This window comes from Mauremys reevesii, linkage group 8, assembly GCF_016161935.1.
Source record: "Mauremys reevesii isolate NIE-2019 linkage group 8, ASM1616193v1, whole genome shotgun sequence".
Taxonomy (NCBI): domain Eukaryota; kingdom Metazoa; phylum Chordata; order Testudines; family Geoemydidae; genus Mauremys; species Mauremys reevesii.
Window position 1 is genome coordinate 95,048,444 of NC_052630.1, and position 21,295 is coordinate 95,069,738.

At 44.7% G+C, this 21,295-nt stretch overlaps 1 protein-coding gene across 15 annotated transcripts in view; it reads left to right on the forward strand.

The window, feature by feature from the left end:
- Positions 1 to 21,295, forward strand: part of DAB1 (DAB adaptor protein 1) — a 684,943-nt gene that overhangs the window by 432,055 nt on the left and 231,593 nt on the right. The window contains exon 1 of one of the 15 annotated variants that reach the window (XM_039485619.1): positions 8,237 to 8,324. The exons of the other annotated variants lie outside the window; for them this stretch is intronic. The gene's annotated coding sequence lies outside the window, so the exon portion shown is untranslated. Of the gene's footprint in view, positions 1 to 8,236; positions 8,325 to 21,295 lie in introns of those variants that run through there. 15 annotated transcript variants of the gene reach the window in all.

Below are 21,295 nucleotides of genomic sequence, written 5' to 3' on the forward strand. Positions count from 1 at the left end.
GAGCCTATTAAACCTGAGCCATCATCATGTGTGGGGCTGTTCATGTACAGCCTCTCCAGAGTGATCAAGATGATCCTGCTGTGGGCTATAATATCAGCAAATGTGGAGAGTGGTTCTTTGAGGAAGCCGAAGCCTGAGTTGGCTAAGGATATTCTATGCATTGTTCTAGTTTTGTGAAGATCTTAACAGCAGAGATAATGGCTGATTCGCTGTTTAAATATTTGAATGCCAGCTCTGAAATCATCCTTGAATCAGGTAAAATGTAAATAAATGTGTCTCTCTCATTTTTAGAATCCTTTTGGATTCTTTGGAAGTGGCGCACAGAAATCCTTCTCAAACATTTCTCAGATTCTCTCTAATATTGCACCGTATCTCTTTATTACTACCACAGCCCCAGATGTATCAAATAGTTTAATGAAAATGAGAGATTTTCCTCCTTGAGGAGTATCTAATTTCCATTAATATTAATGGCCACTGTTTGTGTGCAGTAAGAGTATCCCTGTGTTTTATTGCTTAGTGATTTAAAAGCTTACCATTTACACAGGCTGAAGTTAGACTAGCTCGTAATTATAGTGGCGTGGTAGCGCCACTATAGTAAAGCTTGCATCATGACTTCTGTTTAAAGATCGATCATTTAAAGTCCTCTAAAATTGAGATGCTTAGTAGGATTCCTTTGAAATTTGGTGTGCCTCAGAAGGGTTCAGGGTAGGGTTAGTGACCCAAATTTGGGAACATTTGAACTTGAAGTTGTGGAGATATAAGCCTCCCCCCGCCCATCAATTTTTCAAAAAGTGTCAAGGTAGGATAGGGTTTTCTTGTTTTGTTTGCTCAGATATCGAACTATTGATATGACGCAGGTCAAAATGGTCTCAATCTGTCAATTTTTACCCAAGGCACCCACTAAGTCTTTGGGGGACCTAAATTCTGAATGGTATTTAAGAACATGTTCGCTTGTGTAGATGTGCAGTCTGGAAGGATTGTGGTGCACATGCACCAATAAAGGGGAAAAAAAACCAGAGGGTTTCTATGCATTAACTGTCTGCTTGTTCGAATAGTTTGAGGGAATGTGTCAATGCCATTGCCCTGGTGAACACCCCGCCACTGGTGTTTCTAGTCTGAGCCCTTGTAAACTTGTGCAATAAAGAGTTAATAACTCATGTTACTTAGTACAAGTTGTCTGTTACATTGTAACGTGTTTTTTTTTTTTAAATTTTATGGGGAGGTTTACTGTGAACACAGCAGAATAGTCAGCAGTTGGTGTCTGACCAACAGTTTTGTTATACTGGGTGGGGAAGAGACAGAGGACTTTGTGGGTACTGGAGGGACAGGGAGAGGGGTTGTGACTGCCAAGAGGTCGGGCACTCAGGATGGGTGGTAGGACAGCCTTGGATTGGTTATTTGAGAATATCTGTATATTCTCAAATAATATAACAGATGTACTGGAGCATAAGCTTTTGTGGATGAATACACATGGTACTTCTAATGTTTAAGAAAAATAAACAGAATTTTTTTTCTCTTTTTGGAAAGTACAGGCGAGTCTCATCTTATGCGGGGGTTCCGTTCCATGGTTAGTGCATAAAGCGAAAACCGTGTATAGTCAAAATTACATTGAGTTGAATGGCAGGTGGATCGCCCGCACTACAGTTACAGGATTCAAATTATTTTTCTTTTTGTTTTTGCTGACTGCGTAAAGCTGAAATTGTGCATGTTAAACATGCGTAAGATGCGACAGACCTGTAAAGGAGAGGGCAGGGAGTCTTTCAGACCTTTCTGTGTATCACAAAGAAACAAAAAAGAGCACAAGTCTAATTTTAAAAAAAAAATCATTGCCAGTCACCTGTAAGTGACAAGAACATTCCATTATCTGTCAAATAAGACTGTGTTATGTGCCTTTGGCTTTACCTTGGATCCATCACTCTCTCTACCAGTGCTTGCTAGAGAAAAAAAATGCTATGATGGATCCTTACCTCTTCATTTTAAACCTAATAGGACTTCCTTCTCAATGTTCTGCTTGCCTTTTGGTTACTCTATCAATCATTAAGTGCCATAAGAGAGACAGTACTACACAGAGGACCTGGCACCTTACCTATGACAACCATTCAGTACATCAAGTCTGTTTACAGTATCACATCGTTAGTTTCAGATCTTCATATTATGCAATGATAATAGCATTGTCTAGGTTAGGCATTCCTAGTTAGGGTCTCTCAGTTCCTTTTACTGGGCACACTCTGCTATGGAATAACCTCTCTTTTGGCCTGTAGTGTATAGATTGTTGTGGGTTTATCCATTAATCTCTGATATATATATTTTTTTTTATTAAGGAGGAACTCTGTGATGGTATAAAGTGTGATTAGAATATAGGATGGAGGAATGTTGAATTTACCGTACTTGAGGTTCCTAGAAAAAGATTAACAAACCCTTTCAGACTCCCTCAAACTGAATTAATTATGTTTTTGTATCTCATGTCTTTGTCACATTGTTCACTTGGAAAAAAAATCTGTGACCATTAAAATGATCTCATTCAGGTACCTGTGATGCAAAGTTATAAACTAAAAATATTTTACATTAAAACAGAACAGATTGCGTATGGTAACTCTTGCATAATGCAGGGGTACAATGAAGAATTGCAGTTCAAATTACTTTTCGGGTCTGTTCTATTTTCTTAGTTTTTAAAGTAGACAATTGCAAAGTATAATTACAGCAAGTTCATTTGCATTCATATTACAATCTGGTGAGCAATTACATTCTTTTATATTTAAAAAAATATTGTAAGGAAGTGTGACTTGCATCTATAAATTTCAGCAATGAGAATAGAATTAACTGCTCTTATCCAAAGTGTTCTTACTATTGTTACGGAGGCCTGGTCTATGCTACATGGTTAGGTCAACATAAGCTTCCTTGCGTCAACCTAACTGTGAAAGTGTCTTCAGTATTTTTTGGTTCTTGCTGATGTAAGTGCCTCTCTGCACTGATCTTAGTAACACCACCTCGCCAAATGGCATAAAGTCATGGTTGATGTAATTAGATCAACACTGTGTCAGTGTAGACACTGTGTTGCTTACGTTGCCTGTTACTGGCTTTCAAGAGCCCTCCCACAATGACCCAAACTGACAATACAATCAATACAAGTGTGTCGGTGATGCACATCCTCACCAGAAACAAGAAGCCAAGTGTGCACTCACAAGCAATTTAATAACTGCGGTGACTGTATGTTGATGTAAATTAGGTTGACATAATTTTGTAATGTAGACATGGCCTCAACATGTAGCATCTTTCCTGTACATAGAAGACTTGTGACAGGCTGGCTACATGGCAAATACAACTTCCCGATCAGTGTGTGAGGGCAAGCTTCATGTGGGGCATCTTGTACACTATTGCATTGACTAATCTGAAGCATGCATTTTGAGGAATCTAGAATTCACAAAATTGTTTTCTTATATTTCCATACCTTTTATGAAAAACAATCCTAGTCAAATAAATGGTCCCAAGAAGTTACCGGAAATGTGACTTTTAGTTGCTGCCTTTGGACTGTTTATGCATTTCTTCTGAAGGCAAAATCCTTACTGAAGGGAAGACTTATTGCTGCTAGATACCATCACAGATAAAGGTCTGCAGGTATATGCTCCCTGAGGCTCCATTTATAGTCCCAGCTGTAATTTCTCCAGTAAATGGAACTGAGGAAAGTCACTTTGCAGTAAAAGTAGATTGTGAGAATACAAGTTTTTGGATGGAAACTGACAACTGGGATTTGGCTTTTGAAAAGTATTGTAATTATCAAATACATTACAAGGGTTATTGGACTATTCTAACAGTTATTTTAAAAATATAACAGACTGGATACTGCAGTGATGGGTGCTCGCTCTCTCTCTCTCTCTCTCTCTCTCTCTCTCTCTCTATACACCTCTACCCTGATATAATGTGGTCCTCAGGAGCCAAAAAATCTCACTGCCATATAGCTGAGATCACATTATATTGGGTTTGGTCCGGTACGACGTATCGGCTGGACTGGCTTCCCCAGTGGTGATTTAAAGGGCCCGGTGCTCCGGCCGCTGCAGGGAGCCCTGGGCCCTTTAAATCACCACTGGAGCTCTGGCAGCGGGGCTTGGGCAGGGATTTAAAGGGCCTGGGGCTCCCTGCAGCAGCTGGAGCCTCTGGCCCTTTAAATCACCACCTGAGCCTGGCTGCCAGAGCGCCGATGGGGATTTAAAGGGCCTGGTGCTCCAGCTGCTGTGAGGCGCCCTGGTCCCTTTAAATCACCGCCGGAGCTCTGGCAGTGGGGCTCCGGTGGTGATTTAAAGGGCCCGGGGCGCCAAACGAATTTGGATATAACGCGGTAAAGCAGCGGGGATCAGGTGGCACTTTAAAGGGCCCGGGGCTCCCCGCTGCTTTACCACATTATATCCGAATTCATGTTCTATCGGGGTAGAGGTGTATATCAATCATAATGCAAGAGGTTTGAAACAGTGAGTTTCACATATTATTTTAATGCAGGGGGCCAACCTGAGCCTGAGAAGGAGCCAGAATTTACCAATGTATATTGCCAAAGAGCCACAGTAATTTGTCAGCAGCCCCCCATCAGCTCCCCTCCCAGCACCTCCTACCTACCAGCAGCCCTGCTTATCAGTGCCTCTCCCTTCCTCTCCACACCTCCCGATCAGCTGTTTTGTGGCATGCAGGAGGCTTGGGAGGGGGTGGGAAGGAGTGGAGTGGGGGCAGGGCCTGTGGCAGAGCCAGGGGTTGAGCAGTGAACACCGTCTGGCACATTGGAAAATTGGTGCCTGTAGCTCCAGCCCCAGGAGCCGAATATTAACTTCTGAAGAGCTGCATGTGGCTCCAGAGCCACAGGTTGGCTACCCCTGTTTTAATGCATTTACAGTATTTACTTCTTGCATTCTTCCTACCTACGTTTCTCCTACAGTTTCATTTGTGTATGCCATGGTATTCTTCAAGTTTTCCCTTTAACTCTTAGTATGCTGAGGGTTATGGTTGTAATCTGCCATGAGGGAAGATGAAGAGGAAGGAGAAAAGAGAGAGAGAAGAGAGAGACCGCACCAGCAGCACACAGCAGCCATCACCCCCCCCAGAGCCAGACCCTTTATCACCCCTGGGAATTACCCCCCTGCTCCCAAGCAAGCAAGCAACTAGGAGAGAAGGAGCTCTGACTCCTGGCTTGGTGTGGTGAAAAAGTGCATTTTACAATTTTATTTTTAAGTTTTTTGATTAATGATTGATTTGGGACTTGGGATGGGACGGGTATAGTTACTTAGAACAGTTTGTTTAAAATAACGAGTTAACATGGAGGGGATTGAGAGGAAATCCTCCAGGGACAGAAAGCCAGGTACTCCAGTACTCCAGAAGCCTTTGCAGAAGGTTTCTGGGCAAGGCATGCTTTCCCCAACACGTGGTAGGACACCATGCCCATGCATGCCATCAGCAAGTAATCAGGGTATATATCGGCAGCATCAGCATGGTCCCGGGACTGCTGACTGCTGGCAAGCATCCGCTTATCTTATTATGTTATCCTGTATCCTCAGCAAAGTGATTCAGTTCAGGATAAAAAAAAAAAAAATCAGGTAAGGGGGGGGTGGTTTTTTTTCTACTGGGTTCGTGTGCAGCAGCAGAAAAAAAAACTTTCCTGCTGCGTGGCGGGGGGGGGAGGAGGTGAAATGCCGATGATCTTTTCTGTTTGCATTCTGCACTTGCTCAGCCTGTATTGAACAGATCCTGACCACTGTCCAGGTTGCCTGTGTATGGCTTCAGCCATGGCATCATAGGGGGGTAGGGGTCCCCCCAGGATAACGACAGGCATTTCAACATCCCAACTGTGTTTTTTTCTGGTGGGAAGTAAAGTCCTTGCTGCACCATTGAAAAGTACCCTTCGGTTTACGTACTGGGTGCCCTGGTGCCTGCGTGCCCAAATAGGGATATGGGGGGTTCCATATATCGCCCCCACAGGGAATCCCATTGCATTGCAGCCCATCCCTATATGGCCTGCACTTTTCCCAGTCACAACCTTTCAAGCAGCAAGCCTTAGTGATTTTTTGGCTACTTGCATCACAGCAGCCCCCACAGTAGATTTTCCACTCCAAATTGATTCATGGGAACTCCTTTGCCCTGTTTAACAGTTGTCATATTTGCCTCAGAAAAGTCTATTTCACTAGTGTGAGAAGTATATATGTTTTCCCTATGTGTATTTTTGATGATGAGTTTGCTAATTTGGTGGCATGTTATAGGATCTTTTAAGATGAAAGGGGCTATAAAAGTAAGATATTGTTTATAATTTTGAATCTGATTAGTTATTCTGTTAGGGGAATTTTCCCCACTGACTTCAATGGAAGAAAGATCCAGACCTTTGTGACTTAGAATTGTTTTTCCTTTTGCAATTTATCTGGTTAGCTGTGGTCGATTTTCTCTGGGGTGTGTGTGTGTGTGTGTTGATTGGAGATAAATCTGTTAAAGGGACTAACCTCCGGAATGTACTTCTCCTCTATATGTAAATCTTTTCAGGAAGTGCATGACAGCCTCTGTTTTGTATGGTTCTACGTTTGTACAGAAGCTGTTATCACAGAATAAGTTTAATGGGTCGTGAATTGTGTGTTGAAAGGAGAGTCTCTCTAGGATTCCTGATCTGCTTGCAATAGACCTATGGGCTCTGCAGCAAGTGCATTAGGCTAAATATGCTTACCCCATTGACTCTGAAGGTAACAGCCCTCAATGCCTCATTAAATTTTCATGGGTGACTGAGAGAAGCCAGGAGGGAAAAAACCACCCCATTAGCAGCAGCTATTATGGGGTCTTCTGTGGCGGCACCAACACCACGCAGCTTTCCAAGAAACCTGTTTCTTGTCGGACGTTTGCAGGGCGAGGCCCTACACTGGCTGTTTGGTTCAGATGGCGGAGAAATGGCTGCCGCACTGGGAAGAAGTGTGCAAAAGGCTCTCCCTTGTTGAATGCCTAGGGCCCCTAAGGGGCGTGGGGGGAGCATCCTGCGCTGGCCCAGGGCTGGACTAGCTGCTCTGCTTGGGCTCTTGCATCGCTTAGCCCTGTTGTGGTCGTGGCGGCTCTTCGAAGCTGTGCCCGCTGTATGGACGACAGCTGGTGGCTACCCCCTTGGCCCCTGGCACTGCCCTGCATTCCCGCCGGGATGGGAGCGCCTGGGACACAGGTGGCACCCGGCAGCTGTCTGTTTAGTGCAGCAAGATGAGAGGCAGGAGTGGGTGGGAGCCACCCATGCATGGGGGTAGCTGAACTGCAGAACTTGTGGGGTAGGGCCCAGCGCGGCTGTGCCAGGGGCTGGAGGGAAATGTCCGCCCTCCTGGGGGGGGAGGGGGGAGAGGTCCTGCTGCATGTCCTCTTGGTCCCGGGCTGGTGCCTTACCCGCAGTGCACCGGACTGGGTAGGGTGACAAGATGTCCTGATTTTATAGGGACAGTCCCGATTTTGGGGGCTTTTTCTTATACAGGCTCCTATTACCCCCTACCCCGTCCTTGCTGTCTGGTCACCCTAGGCCCGGGGACACCGGAGAGCACAAGAGCCGGGGGCAGGACAATCTGTGAGCGGCGATGCTGCCCTCCCCGCCGGGGAGACTGAGCGGGCTGGGGAGGGAGCCGCTCTGCGCAGCCCCCTCCCCGGCACCCGCACGCCCCAACCCCCGCTCGCCTCTGGAGAGGAGGCGGCGACCCGGGATCGTCTCCTCCCCGCCTGTGGGCTCGGCGGCGCGCGGCCGGGGGTCGGCGGGGGCAGGCTCCCGGGGAAGCGGCTCTCCCTGGGTGGCCGCGCCACGTGCGCGGGAAGGAGCCGGAGCCGGAGCCGGAGCCGCTGCAGCGCGCCCCATGGGGAGCCGGGGGACGCCGGGCGCCGAGGTTTGCCGCGGCAGGTTAGTGCGGCGAGTCTCTGTCCCCAGGCAAGCGGGGCTGGCGGCGGCGGGTGGGGGTGTGTGTGTGGGTGGATGAGACGCTTGTCGCTCAGTCTGAGCGTGTTCCCGGAGACGTGCCCAGCAGCGGGGGGCTGCTCCTGGGTGGCACCGAATAGCAAGAGCAAGGAGAAGTGCCGCCTCGTCTCTGCTGGCATCACAACTCCCGGCTCTCGCTGTCTGTTGCGGTGCGCTCTCCGTCTGGGGCCGGGGGTGGGACTTTGGGAACGGGACGGACGGGGGGAGGGGTTGCCCGGATATTGCCATGTTGGAGTTGGGTGCCAGCTGCCACGTGCAGTTGTGGTGGAGAGAGAGGGGGCAAGGAGGGGGGTGCCGCCTTGTTGCTCCCCTGAAGAGTTGCCTGGTTGCCCCCGTGGAAGGAGGGCGGGCGGCCCCAGGCACTGCCTCCTTGGTGAGTGGGGAGGTCAGGTGGCCGCTGCGTGTAGGAGAAGGGATGTGGGACAGAGGGCAGTACCCTATTGCTGCTGGAGCGGGTGGTGGGCAGGTGGGGTGGGCAGGAGTGTCTTCCTAGCGCCCCACTTCCCCCCTCATTACAGGGCCACTGGCATTTCCTCCTCCTCCAGCCTTTGGCAGCAGTTTTTACCCATCATCATCTGCACATTGCAACCCCCCCTTTGCTCCCTCCCCTCCCCGTCCGCCCCAGAACAAGCGGGATTTTCTGTCCCGGCTTTTAAGCGATCTGTGGAAACCCCCAAGATTCGGTCTGAAATCTCGTGTCCCAGAGGTGCCCGGTCCCAACCAAGCGCACGGCCACGCCAGCCTCACCCCAGAACAACCCCAAACTGCTTACTGTGCCACTCAGACCAGCCATCTGGCTCCATGCAGCTCCAGACAGTTGCTGCCCCACCCCAGCACCTGCCTCAGATCAAACAACACTCAAAATTCTCAAGTGCTGCTTGGGTTTTTTTTACTTTTTTCATTTCTCCCAAATCATCAGTTTGCTGCAAGGCCAACTGAAGGTGTTGGAGAACAGAGAGATCAGGTGGCCTCTAATGCCTGGAAAAGAGACAAAGGCCGTGTGATCATACATACAAAGCCAGTCAGGACTCTGGGGAGCTCCTCTCTCCTCTCTCTGACACCAGGGCAAGAAGCTTAAGCTTACACCTTCCTGGGTCTGACCTCGGAGCATTGCCCCCCCACACGTCATGCACTTTCCAAAGTGAGTCTGCCCAGGCTGGTCCTGGGGCAACTCCCCCCAATTCCCCCAGCCAGCCAAACTGACTCCTGCCTCCTCTGGCCTCTGTGTCTCTCTTTTTCTTTTTGACCTCCTCTCTCTTTGTCCCTCAACCCCTTCAGTTGGCATCTTGCAAAAACTAGGCACACACCATTCAGAGAAAGAAAAAGAAACATTCCCACCACTTCATCACAACACATGCAACAAAATATAATATATATATATTGAAGTAGGCAAGTGCTGCTTCTGACTTCCACTTTTAATTGACCCTTGTAATCTTGTGGCACCACCATTTTGGGCCCCACCAAAAATTATACAAACCTGCCGCCTATGCCCAGAACACACCAGCCCCTGGAGCCCAAGCAGAGAGGAAAGCCAACAGCAAACGTGACCTGGTTGAGTGATTTTTGTCTTGAGGATCCCCGGGCTCCTGCCGACGCGCTGCGGATGGGGGGAAGCGGAGTGTGCGACCGAGCAGTCGTTCCCATGGTTCAGTTAGCTCTCCACGCACAGCCATGCTATTATGACAGCCCCGCACCAAGACGCCCCTTGTCTTGCGCTCGCTGTTACGCACCGTTATGTTGTTGGCGTTTGGGGGTTCCCGGGGGCTGTTGTGGAGACAATTGCCAATCCCACGTTCAGAGCTTTGTTTCTGATTCTGAATAGCGCTTTTGCAAACATCCCCAAGCCCCCACCCTCCTGAAACCCTAAAAGTACACATTGAAATGAGCCGCATTGCTAGTGTCTGCTCCAGTTCCACGGGGCTTGCAGCCCGTCTGTACACCGATGGCTGGTCGGAGATGATCTTACACCTGCAGTCTGTCTTTTTGATAATGCGCCTCCTGAATGTATTGCTGCTGTCTACAGTCGTTTTAAATAAGGAGCGTGTTAGCTGAGGGCGCATTTTAAAAGCACTCATCTGTGTATTTGTTTTCTTTCTCGGAAGATGTATTGGGAGTTGAAAACCAACCGCAAACGGGATTGTCTGATGGAAATTTATGGTGGAAATATTTAGAACCTAAGGGAGGAGAAGTGGAAATGCCGACTTCACGGAGTTGCTTAAATATCGATGGTTCTGTGTAATAGGGCTATCCCCCGGAGCCTGGATCCCCTGGCAGTCCATAACATTATGGTTAAAACTAAGCTCCCTGATTTAAAGCTAATCCTCTCCTAAGGGCCTGATTCTGCAATTGCACTGTACACCTGCGTAAAAGTTACTCAGGAGTAAGGGGACAAAATGTTCACGTTGAAAGTTTGCACACTTACTGATGGCTCTCTGTTAATGCATAACACTGCAGACCTCCCCTATTCTCATTATTAGTGTCCTTTTTAAAAATTACAGACAAGATGAGGGATTCCAGATTCCTTGCAGTTCCAACAATGCACAGTCAAGGAGCTGGGTTTAAAAAAAAAAGGTGAAAATTGGCTTTAATAGGATGGAATTCGATAAAAATTTTCATAGTAAGACCTAATAAGAACTGTGGGAGGAAGGCCATTCAGAGAGGTTTTAATATATGCCCTTAAGTGAATTAGTGTTCAAAATACTGTGATCGCAAGCTCTTAACTACAGTAGGGTGTTCCTATTGGCTTGATTCAAGTTTGGAATGCATTAGGTTGTGAAAGAGATCACAATTTGAATGTTTGGGTAGAATCTCAGGGAGATTCACTGGAACATTTCTGAGAGTGTTCAGTCTTTGGTGCAGGAGTAATTGTTTTTTGGTCTGTCTGTTGACCACCTAGCACAATGGAGTCTTGATCCATGACTGGAGCCCCTAAGCACCACCACAATATAAATAATAATAATAAAATTATGGGAGAGGGTAGTGAACAATCAAGTACCAGAATGTTTTGTTTTGTTTTTTATTAATCCTGGCGCTTGTAGATCACAGTTTAGCTTTAGTTTCACTGGAAAGTTGTGTTCTGTTCATTTCAGCACAATAAACTAAACTTTAGATTCTTCACCAAAATAGTTTTAAAAAAGCCAAATTCTTGTTTAAAAGGGGATTTTTCTTCCGTTTGCTTAAATTTTGAATACTCAACTAAAGTGCTTAATCACTTTTATTGTTTTCAACTACTCAAACAGAAAAAACCTTATTGTTGATGAAACTCATATCTGAAGCTATTTCACAGTATGTTTCCATTGCAAGACACACAATTATATGAAATGATTGAAGAAAATATTGTATCACTTACTGTTTTTCTTTTTCTTGCTGTTATACTCACTTAAGCAAAAAGGAAATTATTGCTAAACATTGGCTTGATGTTCATTCAGATATGTACATTTTTTTTGAAGAGGCCCTTATGAGATTTTTTGTTGTTGTTGAGCAGTCTAAATGCAGTTGATATCTAAAACAGAGAGCTAAAAGGCATATTTTCAGACTTCTGAAGTCAAACTGTAGGTGAAATTAGCATCTAGTTTACACAGTTGTCATTAATTTCTCTAATTACATGCATTACACACTTGCCTTAAATATGCTGGATTTTTTTTCCAACTATTCTTTTTTTCTCACAGTGCATTTAATCACCATGGCATATGAGTTCAAAACTTATTGTCCCCAGTGGTATAGAAAGAATTTAGTCTGTGGACTGCACATTGGCACTGTTCTCCCTTTAACAGCCCCTCAAGATATGGATGGAAGACAGCCACCCTCATGTCTCTGAGGATCTGCCTTCTGGACATTAGTGTTTGCACACATCAGTGGTTTCATCTTACGAGGATTGAAATTGATTTTCCTTTTTTAGCTCAGCCTGTGAAAGATCCACTGCAAGCCCCTTGACCTGTGGCTCCACATGATGAAGTGATACCAATAGTCAAGGATGTTGACTTGAGGCAGCTACCGGGCATCAAAAGTAGTAGCATCAGATTGAGCAGCTTGTGCTGAGGCAGTTAGGGCTAGAGCCACAAAGGGGATTCACTGACTCAGGCTTTGTATTGCAGCACCTAACTGTAGATGCCCTGCTGCCTAGTGGAATTCCCAGCCCTGGCACCCTCTTCAATGCTAGGGGAGAGTTAGGTGTCCAAGAATGGGATTTGCAAAAGCCAGCACGCTGAGCAGGGAGCTGTCTAAACTAGCCAATCGGAAATGCTGAGAAGAGGGGAGTAGCCTAAGCCCCACCCCTCCAAAGAAATTAGTGGCCTAATTCTGGACTGGAGGGATGCCTAGCCAGGAACCCCCTGCTGGAGTTAAACACTTAAACCCGGTCAACCCTTTCGCAGGAAAACCAGTGGTTTTCCCCCATTCTATCTGAGAGCCATGTGGTTAGACCATTCACCTGGGATGTGGGAGATTCGGGTTCAAATTCCCACCCTGTCTGATTCAGAGCAGGGACTTGTACCCCAGCCTCCCACCTCCCTGCCCTCACTACTGGATGATAGGGTATTCTGCGGGGGTGGGGAGAAGAAGCTGGGTGTTTGTCAGTCTCTGGGGTTGAAGCTTTGTATGAAATATTTAAATAGACATTGGGCCATAGAGTGAGTGAATGACTCTCTAGCCTCATGGTTTGAGCAATCCCTTGGGAGCCCCAGGTCTCAGTCTCTGTGCCAGTGAATATAGGTAGGTAAATGTGTCGTTTGAGGATTCTGCTGGAGGATTGAGAAGGCTTTGTGCATGAACACCAACAGAAATTAGGTGCTTTAGGAAATGCAGGCCCCTAGGGTATTTAGGTGCCTGCAAGGTTAGGTGACAGCTGAGCTGGGGTTTTGAGGATCAGAATTTTTAGATGTAGCACTTAAAGTTAAGCATTTAAATCCCATTGTGGATTTCACTATCTGTCTACTTGACACTGTGAGCAAGTCACAATGCAGGTACAGTCAAGAAGGTACAGGAGGCAGATTCTTTAGGGTCAAGGGCCAGCAGCTATGGAATACTCTGCCCTTTCTTGGTCATTAGAACACATCCTTGGCAACTTTTGATTAGATTTTCATAGGCCTCTCCTGAACTCATTGGGCAAACTGTTCATTTAAAAGTACATCAGCTTTAGTTGTTCTTTTAAGCTGCCAAGAGGTCATTGGACACGTGTGTCTAAATAACCATTTATTGATAACATGCTTTTTACTGTCCACCATGCACTTGCTGGTGCTGTTTTTAGACTATTGTCAGGTCCAGTCTCATCCCCTGCTCAGCAATTCATTTTGTCACCCAGTCTCTCCATGAGTTCTGTCCCTTTCTTATAGCCTGGGGGTGGGGGCTGCAACAGGGTTTCCTCTGCCTCTTCACAGCCCAGGTGATGGAGGGAGGAGGAGCAGATGTGCCATCCTTCCTGCCCCTCCCCCCACCAAGGAGGGCAGTGGGGAGGAGGTAAAGGAGTTGCACAGAACTGCTGGGCTCTTTGCTCCCTCCTTCCCCTTCCCATCCTGTGATAGCAGTGGGGAGAGATACGACTTCTGGCAGGGCTGATGCTCGTGGCAGTGCAAGATGATCTCCATAACCCTCTGAAATCCTATCACTTGTGAAAATATCACTATAGTTGGCAGTACTTTGATGGCTTCAGCACTGAGCTCATCTATGATGAAGAGACACTACTTGATATTCTGCCAACCCATCTTATCCCATCCCTGCCCCAGAGGCTAAGTGAATCTCTTTCTGTCTATTTGTCTTTCTGACTCTTTGGGTTTCAAGTATTGCAAGGTCTTGGTCTGTCAGAAAAGTCTCTTGGTTTCTGTTTGATGAAATATGCTAACTAACTGCAGCCGACCTGCCCTGCTAATATGGGATTCTCCTGAAGATGAAGATATGTCAACAGCAGTTAAATATTGTTTACTAGAACCTATATAATTACAATAACATTTATGTTTGGGAAAGTGGATGGTTCCAGGGAATAGTAACAAAGATTATTTAAAAAATGGTTGGCTAAAGTTTTAGTCACAAAAGTAAGTGGCCTGATTTTCAAAAATGCTGCTTACTTGGCCACGCTTACTGACGTTAAGAGGGACTGCTGGACATGCAGAACTTTTGACAATCCAGCCAGTTATTTAGGGAGATAGAGCGTGTCACTTCTCAATCACACATTCATGTCCTGTGCAGGTAAGTAGTGACCAAAAATTGTTCTGTCTACCTTAGCTACTTGCATGGCTCTATTACTATAGTACTTGAGCGCCTCACCACTCTCTATCCTCTATTTTTCTCTATGTATTTTTCTCTATCCTCCTTGTAACAACCTTTTATGTACTTGAAAACTGTTACCGTGTCCCCACTCAGTCTTCTCCTCTCCAGACTAAACAAACCCAATTTTTTCAGTCTTCCCTCATAGGTCTTGTTTTCTAGACCTTTAATCATTTTTGTTGCTCTTCTCTGGACTCTCTCCAGTTTGTCCAAATCCTTCCTGATAAGTGGCACCCAGAACTGGACACAGTACTCCGTGCTGATTAGGCCTCACCTGGAGTAGAGCCGAAGAATTACTTTTCCTGTTTTGCTTACAGCACTCCTGCTAATACATCCCAGAATGATGTTTGCTTTTTTGCAACATTGTTACACTGACTCATTTAGTTTGTGGTCCACTATGACCCCTGGATCCCTTTCTGCAGTACTCCTTCCTAGGCAGTCATTTACCATTTTGTATGTGTGCAACTGACTGTTCCTTCCTAAGTGGAGTACTTTGCATTTGTCCTCATTGAATATCATCTTATTTACTTCAGGCCATTTCTCCAGTTTCTCCAGATCATTTTGAATTTTAATCCTATCCTCCAAAGCACTTGCAATCCCTCCCAGCTTGGTATCGTCAACAACCTTTATAAGTGTACTCTCTCTATGCCATTTTCTAAATCATTGATGAAGATATTGAACAGAACCAGACCCAGAACCGATTCCTGCAGACCCCACTTATTATGCTCTTCCAGCATGACTGATAACTACTCTCTGAGAATGGTTTTCCAGTCAGTTTTGCACCCACAATATAGTAGCTCCATCTAGGTTGCATTTCCCTAGTTTGTTTATGAGAAGGTCATGTGAGACAGTATTGAATGCTTGACTAAAGTCAAGAGATACCGTGTCTACCACTTCCCCGCCCCCATCCACAAGGCTTGTTACCCTCTCAAAGAAAGCTTTCAGGTTGGTTTGATATGATTTGTTCTTGACAAATCCATGCTGACTGTTGCTTATCACCTTATTATCTTCTAGATGTTTGCAAATTGATTGCTTAATTATTTGCTCCATTATCTTTCTGAGTACAGAAGATAAACTGACTGGTCTGTAATTCCTTGGGTTGTCCCTGTTTCCCTTTTTATAGATGGGCACTATATTTGCCCTTTTCCAGTCTTCTGGAATCTCTCCCATCTTCCATGACTTTTCAAAAATAATTGCTAATGGCTCAGATATCTCCTCAGTTAGCTCCTTAAGTATTCTAGGATGCATTTCATCAGGCCCTGGTGACCTGAACACATCTAACTTGTCTAAGTATTATTAACTTGTTCTTTCTCTATTTTAGCCTCTGATCCTACCTCATTTTCACTGGCATTCACTATGTTAGACGTCTAATCACAGCCAACCATTTTGGTGAAAACCGAAACAAAGAAGTCATTAAGAACCTCAGCAATTTCCACATTTTCTGTTATTGTCCTTTCACTGAGTAACGGGCCTACCCTGTCCTTGGTCTTCCTCTTACTTCTAATGTATTTGTAGAATGTTTTCTTGTTACCCTTTATGTCTCCAGCTAGTTAGATGGCGTTTTTTTTTTTTTTGCCTTGGTCTTTCTAATTTTGTCCCTACATACTTGGTGGTATTTATATTCATCCTTTGTAATTTGACCCAGTTTCCACTTTTTGTAAGACTTTTTTTTTTTTTTTTTTAGATCATTGAAGATCTCCTGGTTAAGCCAGGGTGGCCTATTGCCATACTTCCTATCCTTTCTACTCAGTGGGATAGTTTGCTCTTGTGCCCTTAATAATGTCTCTGAAAAACTGCCAACTGTCCTCAGTTGTTTTTCCCCTTAGACTTGCTTCCCATGTGTACTTGCTGTTATGTTTTTAGCAGGCATACTACTGATTTTGCAGAACTTTAGATTTAGATGTTCTCAGAAAATGGCCCTATAGTTGCAAGATGCACGTTACCTTAATGAGAAGTCAGTGGAAATCTGTGTAAAAATAGATTTGGAGGATATTTTTCAGAAAACAGATGATAAAAAAATAACGTCAAGCCCACTCAAGTTGCTTGTCATAGAATTGTATAAATATAGAGCTGGAAGGAATCTCAAGAGGTCATCAAGTCCAGACCCTGTACTGAAAGAGGACCAAGTAAACCTAGAACTTCTCTGACAGGTGTTTATCTAACCTATTCTTAAAAACCTACGGTGATGGGGATTTCACAACCAAACTCCATTGGAAGCCTACTACAGAGCTTAGCTACCCTGACGGTTAGAAAGTTTGTACTGTTATCTAACCTAAATCTCATTTGCTGCAGATTAAGCCAATTACTACTTGTCCTGCCTTCAGTGGATATGGAGAACAATAGATCACCATCCTCTTTATAACAGCCTTTAATGTATTTGAAGACTACTATCAGGTCCCCCCTCAGTATTCCTTTCTCAAGACTAACATACCTAGTAATTTTAACCTTTCCTCATAGGTCAGGTCAGCCTCCTTCCCAAGCAAGGGGGAAAGATTCATAGGAAGGGTTGCAGACTAAGCTGGATGAGCAAGCATCTCAGACAGGTGATTAAGAGAAGACAGAAAGCCTACAAGGAAGGGAACATCGGAGGGATCAGCAAGGAAAGCTGCCTCTTGGAGGTCAGAAAGTGTAGGGGTAAAATGAGAACTGCCAAAAGCCAAGCAGAGCAGGACCTTGCAAAGGGAATTAAAACCAATAGTAAAAGGTTCTATAGCCATATAAATAAGAAGAAAACAAGGAAAGAAGAAATAGGATCACTAAGCACTGAGGATGGGATGAAGATTAAAGAAAATTCAGGCACGGACCAACACCTAAACAGATACTTTGCCTCAGTTTTTAATGAGGCTAGTGAAGAGCTTAGGGGTAGTGGTAGGGTGGCTAATGGGAACAAGGATAGGCAGGTAGAAATTAGGAAGTCCAACTCAAATAGTTTAATGGGACTAAATCGGGGAGGCCTGGATAATCTCCATCCAGGAATATTAAAGGAACTGGCACATGAAATTGCAAGCTCAATAGAAAGGATTTTTAATGACTCTCTAAACTCAGGGGTCGTATCTTATGACTAGAAAATTGCTAATATAGTTCCTATTTTTAAGAAAGGGGAAAAAAAAGTGATCCGGGAAACTACAAGCCTGTTAATTTGACCTCAATTGTATGCAAGGTCTTGGAACAAATTTTGAAAGAGAAAATAATTAAGGACATAGAGGTTAACGGTAATTGAGATAAAAAAAACAACATGGTTTTCCAAAAAGTAGATCGTGCCAGACCAACCTGGGGTTATTAGTGGAGTTGCTCAGGGATTGGTTTTGGGATCAGTGTTGGGACTGATCTTATTTTAACATCACTGACCTTGGCACAAAAAGTGAGAGTGTACTAATAAAATTTGTGGACGACACAAAATTGGGAGGTATAGCCAATTTGGAGGAGGAATTTCATACAAGAAGATCTGGATGACCTTGTAAACTGTACTAGTAATGAGATGAAATTTAATAGTGCAAAATGCAAGGTCATAAATTTAGGGACTAACGAAGAATTTTTGCTATAAGCTGGGGATGTATTAGTTGGAAGTGACAGGAGAAGAAAGAGGTGGGTGTATTGGTTGGTCACAGGATGACTATGAGCTGACAATGTGATGTGACCGTGAAAAAAGCTAATGCAGTTCTAGGATGCATCAGGAGAGGTATTTCCAGTAGAGACAGGGAAGTGTTACTACCATTGTGCAAGGCACTGGTGAGACTTCATCTGGAATACTGTGTGCAATTTTTGTCTTCCATGTTTAAGAAAAATGAATTCAAACTGAAACAGGTGCAGAGAGGAGCTACTAGGATGATCCAAGGAATAGAAAACCTACTTTATGAGAGGTGACTCAAAGAGCTTGGCTTGTTTAGCCTAACTAAAAGAAGGCTGAGGGGAGATGTGATTGTTCTCTATAAATACATCAGAGGGATAAATACCAGGGAGGGAGAGGATATAATGGGTATAATCTGGCCATCAACAAGTTTAGGCTTGAAATTAGGCAAAGGTTTCTAACCATCAGAGGAATGAAGTTCTGGAACAGCCTCCCAAGGGGAGCATTGGGAGCAAAAACCTAACTGGCTTCAAGATTGAGCTTGATATGTTTATTGTGGGGATGCTATGAGACTACAGAGAATTCTTTGCCAGGTGTCTGGCTGGTGGGTCTTGCCCACATGATCAGGGTCTAATTCATCACCATATTTGGATTGGGAAGGAATTTCCCCCCAGGTCAGATTGGCAGAGACCCTGGGGCTTTTTCGCCTTTTTCTGCAGCATGGGGTACGGGTTACTTGCAGGTTTAAACTAGTGTAAATGGTGGCTTCTCTGTAACTTGAAGTCTTTAAACCATGATTTGAGGACTTCACTAACTTAGCCAGAGGTTGGGGGTCTATTACAGGAGTGAGTGGATGAGGTTTTCTGACCTGCAATGTGCAGGAGGTTAGATTAGATGATCATGATGGTCCCTTCTGACCTTAATGTCTATAAGTCTCAGATTTTCTAAGCTTTTTATCATTTTTGTTGCTCTCCTCTGGACTCACTAGTTTGTCCACATCTTTCCTAAAATGTACTTACAGCTGGACACAGTACCCTAGCTGAGGCCTCACAGTTCCAAGTAAAGTGGGACAGTTACTTCCTGTGTCTTACATATGACACTCCTGTTAATACCACCCACAATTATATTTGTTGTTTTTGCAACTACATCACATTGTTGGCTCACATTAAGTTTGTGATTCACTATAACCCTCCATCTTTTTCAGCAGTATTACCACGTAGCTAGTTATTCCCCATTTTGTAGTTGTACATTTGATTTTTTTTAAGAGAAATATTTTTCACTTGTCTCTACTAAATTTCACTTTGATTTCAGACCAAATCTCTAATTTGCCAAGGTCATTTTGAATTCTAGTCCTATCCTCCAAAGTGCTTGCAATCCCTCCCAGCTTGGCGTCGTCTGCAAATTTTATATGCATACTCACCACTCCATTATCCAAGTCATTAATGAAAACATTAATGACAATATTGAATTGTATCTGAATGTGGGTAATATCTTTGTTAGGGAATCAGCTTGCTATCATGACCAAAGTTATTAAGGGCATTGCTTGTTTTTCGTGTTTTTTTTTGCTTATGTTAATGATATAAGGAGGGAATACAGCACCTCATAAAAGTGCTTTTTGTAGCACAAAGCTACTTTATTTCTCAACAGGATACTAGGGATGCTTTATCATAATTGACTTTGGATAATTGCTATAGCATTGGTTGAGTCCCTTCTTGTGAATGTTCACCAGTCTGTAGTGTTGGACCCAGCCTTCGAATCCCACAGGCTTCCAAGATCACTGGGTCTGAGCAGCATCCAGACCCGCTCCCTAGCTCTGGCCTCTTAGGGTGTGTCTACACAGCAACTAGACACCCTCCACTGGCCCGTGCCAGATGACTTTTGCTCATGGGGCTTGGGCTGTAGGGCTGTTTCATTGCGGTGTAGATGTCTGGGCTGGGGCTGGAGCCTTGGCTGTAGGACCTCGTGAGGTGGGTGGCTCCCAGAGCTTGGGCTGTAACCCCTCAGTCCAAGCCCCTTGAGCCCAGTCATCTGGCATGGACCTGTTGTGGGTTTTTCCTTGCTGTGTACACATACCATCAGGCATGATCCCAGAGGGCAGCCTCTCTAACTGGGACTGTTTCCTGGGATATGGGGCCCTGAGACCAAATCTCCCTAGCAGCTTATGCTCACTGTCCCCAGTTCCACCTAGGGTGACCAGATGTCCTGATTTTATAGGGACAGTCCCGATTTTTGGGTCTTTTTCTTATATAGGCTCCTATTACCCCCCACCCCTGTCCCAATTTTTCACACTTGCTGTCTGGTCACCCTAGTTCCACCTCACTCCAGTTTACAGTTTTAACGCTTTGGGGACAGGTAAAGCAAGGAACGCAAGGTTTGTAAAGTAACATCTTAAATATCACACATTACTTTGAGGCTATGTACACAGCACAGCATACGTTGGTATAAATTATGTTGCTCCAGGGTGTGAATAAGCCACCCCCTGAGCGATGTAAGTTACACCGACCTAAGCACCGGTGTGGACAGCACTGTGTTGGCATCTGAGTTTGTCCTGCTCGTGGGGGCTGGAGTAATTAAATCGATGGAAGAGCTCTCTCCTGTCGGCTTAGAGCATCTGCACTAGCTGCGCTACAGCTGTTCAGCTGCGCTCCTCTAAGCCCTGTAGTGTATCCATAGCTGTAGAAAGCAGATGAGAGTTACGGATCTCTGGAAAACCAGCAAAACCCCAAACTCAATTCTCTCTCTCCAGTGTTTTTGCCACCTAAGTGACTTTTGGGTTCTGGTCAGTATCCTTCAGGGAAGTCAAGGCCATACTGCTCAGTCTTCTGGCAATGGGCTGTCCCTTGCTAGAGAGAGTGTCTCTTTTTAAAAGCATGCTTTCTCCTTCTATCTTCCCATTGTGGATTTTCCATTCTCCAGCACTGCTAGCCCTTGCGGGCTGCTGGGCATAGAAGGTTACGAAAGCAGATAAGAGTAATTAGCAAGTCAGTAATTTTGGCAGCCAGCAGATGACTCTCTTTTTTTGTTAGGTCTCCATAAGGCAAGAAACATCCCTTCGTTTTCGGGGCTTGCTATGCAGCGCATCAGGCTACAAAAATACTGGTTCAAATAGGTTCTCAACATAAGGGTTGTACAGAAAAGAGAAGTTCTAATCTGCAGGTTTACAATAATAAAAGATGCTCACAGAACTAAATAAGATTCATAAATTGATGCAGACATATTCCCCCAAATGGTCACAATTTTACAATAAACTATTCCTTTTCAGGGTATCACTAAGATTAATAACACGCTTTTTTGGGGTGGGAGGGGCGACTCACAACCTGTAAGAGATCATTTATAAGAAACCCCCAAAATTTTGAAAAGGAAGATGTAGAATACAGAGATTATTTAAGAAAAATAAAACTTTTTATGTTTTTGGAAAATTGTAAACCAGTACAGCATTATTTAAACTTAATAGGTTTCTACATGCATCAGGTATTACCAAGTTGCCATTGATTTGTCAGTATCACTATATTCTGGGC